The sequence below is a fragment of the Scylla paramamosain genome, unplaced genomic scaffold (assembly GCF_035594125.1).
Source record: "Scylla paramamosain isolate STU-SP2022 unplaced genomic scaffold, ASM3559412v1 Contig8, whole genome shotgun sequence".
Taxonomy (NCBI): domain Eukaryota; kingdom Metazoa; phylum Arthropoda; class Malacostraca; order Decapoda; family Portunidae; genus Scylla; species Scylla paramamosain.
In genome coordinates this window covers 120,001-125,000 of record NW_026973673.1, presented here as the reverse complement: position 1 = coordinate 125,000, position 5,000 = coordinate 120,001, and the positions used below count along the sequence as shown (strand labels likewise).

General features: G+C 37.9%; 1 protein-coding gene and 1 long non-coding RNA gene across 2 annotated transcripts in view; both read left to right on the top strand.

Annotated features, from left to right (window-relative positions):
* Window positions 1–3,057, top strand: part of LOC135096845 (uncharacterized) — a 23,340-nt gene extending 20,283 nt beyond the window's left edge. Inside the window, exons 2-3 of the long non-coding RNA XR_010265108.1 lie at window positions 1,156–1,349; window positions 1,576–3,057. This is a non-coding gene — a long non-coding RNA (uncharacterized LOC135096845). The remainder of the gene's footprint in view (window positions 1–1,155; window positions 1,350–1,575) is intronic.
* A 1,537-nt stretch (window positions 3,058–4,594) lies between these two features.
* The window catches only part of LOC135096869 (uncharacterized), a 2,566-nt gene continuing 2,160 nt past the window's right edge, over window positions 4,595–5,000 (top strand). Inside the window, exon 1 of the mRNA XM_063998635.1 lies at window positions 4,595–5,000. This exon is cut by the window's right edge and continues 2,160 nt beyond it. The gene's annotated coding sequence lies outside the window, so the exon portion shown is untranslated.

The window sequence follows — 5,000 nt, the reverse complement described above, 5'->3', positions numbered from 1 at the left end:
TCCAAGCCCTCATCACCTTGAAGTTTTGAGAGGATTATTTTCTGTTGGCAGAATAGTTACACTGTATCTCTTGGTGATGTAAATTTTCTTTAGTGAGCAAGTCACCCAAGCTTATTAATGGTGAATTAAGTGCAGGTCAGTGGAGAACAGGAAGTGGCAGATGAGCAACCTGCAGACAGAAGGCTGCCCCAGTATTGCGCCCAGAAAGGCATGTCACATGATAGATACCATCCTGCACTCACACCTATAAAACAAAACCTCGTGCATATGAGTAGGGATGTAATCAGAGAGGGGTTCACAGCCACCCCACCCCACACCAGCATGGGACCTCCACTCAGCAGCACAGAACATCATGATTGTAATCCTCCCTTCTTTCTCTGTTTCACACACTTCCACCCAATTCAAGTAAACCTACAAAGACAAGTCAACAAGTCACTCATTTTTCAGTGTAGATTGTAAAGCTGTTTACTGATATTAAAACTCTTTTTATCATATAAGAAATCCTAAAGTCTCATGTCTCCCTTCAGTTTGGTGTGCAGGAAAGGGTATTCCACTATACTGAATGCCCTGCTGAAAGATTATCCATACCTTGGAGATCCTCTAAGTAATTTTATATCTGTTGACTAGAATATCTAGTGAATATCTGTATTTTTTTATAGATAACACATTAAACACTATATTGATTTTAATTGCTGATTCTCAAAATCTTAAATTTCATCGGTGCTGGAGGCAGTCACTGAGGAACAAGATGAAGCTTTTAAGGCTGCCATTAACATCAAGCTGTATTCTGGAGCTAAAAAAAAAAAAAATGGTTGTCCAGAGAGAAATCGAGGTGAGAAACGACCCATTCAGGAAGAGAGTGTCAGGGACAATGATGGTTTGGTGAAGCGTCAGAAACCTGAGATATGTGTTCATGTGATATCTGCTTGGTGTACGTGTGGCTGGTTACATCCCTTGGCGTGTGTTCCTAGCCACTGACTGATTGTAGCATAGTTGTTAGTGAGCTGGTCTTATATTCTATGGTCCCAGTATGATTTTTTCCAAGGCAGTTGCCTGGGAAGAGAGGTAGTCCTATTTATTTATGCAAGTAGAGCTATATAGGCTCATTCGTTGCTTGGGGATATAATTTAATATTTCCTGGCTTGTGTATTTCAGGATTTGTCTCAAGATGATGATGAAGATGTCATCCATCTTCATTTGAATGTGGTGCAGCAGGAGATGAGGACAGCTACTCCTGACTTCCAGCTGTGCCAGCGGAAGATGGAGAGAACATTGTCATACAGGCAGCGAAGGAAGTATAATCCTGAGCTTTCTGTGGCAAATGTTCTTGAGGACTTTCCAACACTACGGTACAGGAGCTTTGTGAGGACTTTTTTTTTTTTCGTTTGTTTTCTTTTTCACACATTGTTTATATCTAGTTTGTTGTGAAGCTGACCACTGATACATTTTCAATGAAGTATGAACCATTACTTTATGTACGCAAATAATAAATTTTGTGAATATAATAATGCACATAATTTTCAATGAGATGAGTTACACGAACTCATAAGAAAATGTTGTGTTTAATATTTTCAGCTTGAAATTGAGGCCAAAATGACAAATGTGGGCACCCCAGGTGTGATGTGAGATAAGGTACATGGATCCTTCATTCACGTAATGAAATTCTCCAAGCAAAGGTGTAAAAGTTATCATAAGTTTTACAGCCAATACCTGGACAATCTATCCAGCACTCTGAAAGAAGAAAGGAAAGGTACAGCCTGGAAGAGCAACAGAAGCATGTGTATCTAATTCACCTCATGTACTGTGTGTATAAATGGTAAAGTTTGATGTCTTCAGTAATTGTGTAAGGTGGGGTAAAGAATGTCAAAATATTATTTCCAGGTCATAAATGGTGATTATGGGACAGACTGAGGGAGGGCTCAAAAGTTGTATTATGAGTGTTGATGGTTAGGCTGACAGGTAGATTATATGACTGATCCCAGATTTCTACTTTCACTATATGATCAAGTCTGCAACCCCCACCCTGGTGACAGCAGGGAGCCGCTTCAACGAAATGACCACCAACTTCATTGGTGGAGGTGAGGCCCTTTTTCATTGTTTTGGCTATTTGCAGTTGACTGTCCAGAAGAAAAAAAAAAATTCGAAAAAAAAAATTAAAGGGAACCCAAAAGTGCCAGCAACGGTGATGTCCTAGGCAAAAAAAAAAAAAAAAGGAATTGCATAAAAATTGAAGAATTGTCACATTTTCTACTTTCTTTTTCATTTATTTAGGTATTACATTTTTGTTAATTAGTTATTCTTTTTATTTATTTATCTATTATATTTTGTTTATTACTTCTGTCACTATCATATTTCCTTTTGTGACCATTGTGTGTGTGTGTGTGTGTGTGTGTGTGTGTGTGTGTGTGTGTGTGTGTGTGTGTGTGTAGTAGAAAGGGTAAATTGGGTTCACAAGATGGAAAATCAGCATATAATTTTACTCCATAGAAAGGGTAAATTGAGTACACAAGAGGTAAATCAGCACAATTTTCCCCCATAGGAAGGATAAATTAGATGCATAAGGAGTAAATCAACATATAATTTTACCACAAGGCCTAAATTAGCATTTCAGTTTACCCTTCGTAAGAGGTAAAACAAGTACTAAATTTACCTTTTTGATAAAGGATAAATTAGTCTCAGTTTAGCCTTTTATGCTGTAGGATAAACTATGTGTGATTTACCTTTTAAAGGGCAAACTATTTGAGACACTTGATTTACCTTTTTCTTACCCCCAATTACCCATTTTTTCTAAGCGTGTGCGCCGCTGAACACAAGAAACCACGGGACAGACACACAAGGCATCGGGGAAAGTGAAAGTTGATGTGAAAGAAGAGAAGTAGATGTGTATTGTCTCCCTAAATATAATGGGATAAGGTTGAACTTCAAAACTAATGGAGTTGTTTTCCTCAAAAGTATAATGATTGCAGTTTCGACATATAGCCATTTTTGTATTCAGATGCAGCAGAAAACTTTATAGAATGAATAACAACTTTACTTTTTACTTATAAATGGCAAGGATAGTGTCACCATAATATTCCTTACTGGCACCTGTGTGTGTGAGTGTGTGTGTGTGTGTGTGTGTGTGTGCTATACAGCGTCTCTCACCAGTAGTCACTCACTCCACGCTACAAGAGGCCAGAAATAATAGAGATGTAAGCAATTAAATATATGAGCTGCTGTTTCCTCTAAGTAAAGTTGGGCGCGGAGTACGAGCAGTTTTTTTTTTTTTTTTTTTTTAACAATTTCACAATTTCATGCCTATACTACGTCTTTGCGCCTTGACTCTCTCTCTCTCTCTCTCTCTCTCTCTCTCTCTCTCTCTCTCTCTCTCTCTCTCTCTCTCTCTCTCAGGGTCGTAACGTAATAGTCATCATGATACACCACCTAAAACAGAGAGTAGTGGAGGAAGCAGGCCACATGAAACAAGCCACGTGATGTAGTTGTGCCATGAAGGACTGGTGGGCAGCGAGAAGGTGGTGAGTGCAACAGTAAACTCTGTCACTCCTGGGCTATATAATTACTCTGTACCGACACCTGTCACCTCTTCCATGCCGACACACACGTGTGTGTGTGTGTGTGTGTGTGTGTGTGTGTAAATCCGTCTGTCTATCTATCTACTAAATGATCGATAATAATAATAATAATAATAATAATAATAATAATAATAATAATAATAATAATAATAATAATAATAATAATAATAATACACGCTTTAAGCAATGGGACAACTTAAAGGACCTTCACCCAGCGACTGAGGGTTCTTTAAAGTCTAATTTGGTTAAAGAGGCTGGATTATTGCAAAATAAATAAATAAATAAATAAATAAATAAATTGTCTTAGTCCTTTTTAAAGCCTAATGTGGTTAAAGAGGTTGAATTATTACAAAAAAAAAAGATTGCCTTAGTCCTCTTTAAAGGCTAATTTGGTTAAAGAGGCTGAATTATTACAAAAAAAAAAAAGATTGCCTTAGTCCTTTAAAGGCTAATTTGGTTATAGAGGCTGGGTTATGTTGGTTATGTTGGTAAATAAAAAAAATGAAATAAAACAAAAGCCTACAAAAAGAATTGTGCAATTAAAATATGTAACTTTTCTTCAGAGAAACAAAAGCGTTTCATGTAACGGAGGCTGTTCTGATGCAATGCTCTTCATCAAACTTTTATTACAAGTTTGAATGCAATTCATTCATGAAAGCTGAGGTGTTGTGACACCAATTTTGCCTAACAATCTTTCAATCCCAGCCTACCCATAAATACACATTTATTTATCCATCTATCTATCTAGCTTTCTCTTTATATATATATATATATATATATATATATATATATATATATATATATATATATATATATATATATATATATATATATATATATATATATATATATATATATATATATATATATATATATATATATATATACCACCCAATCAAATCCTCACAACGCCAACCAATCACTGCCCATCATCCACCACGCCAGCCAATCACAGGCGCCACTCCAAGCAGCCGTGGGGCGCTAACTCCAATTTCCTGTTGTGTTGCTTTGTGGGACCCAGTTCCTGCTAAACCTAACCCTGCCGCACCTGCTGCCGAAAGAGAGACACTGTGTGACTCTTTGGCATGACCGGGACTCAGACGGTGACAACAGTTAGTGGAGAGAAACAGACAGTGGCGACAATCAGTGCAGAGAAACACGCAAACTCATCAAAGCGAGAAGCAATGAACAAGACCAAGCCAGACAAGCGCAACAAGGCGCCCAGGAGGCCTGGATGCTGCGCCTTCATCCACGCCTTCCTGGGGCTGTTCACACGCAAGAAGCGTGGCCAGGAAAAGCCTGTGGTGACTCATCTCGGAGAGTCTGCGGTGCACCAGACTATTACGGAAGAACATGTTATGGAAGAACATGTTGTGGAAGAACATCTCAAGGAAGAACATCTTATGGAAGAACATCTTGAAGAAAAAC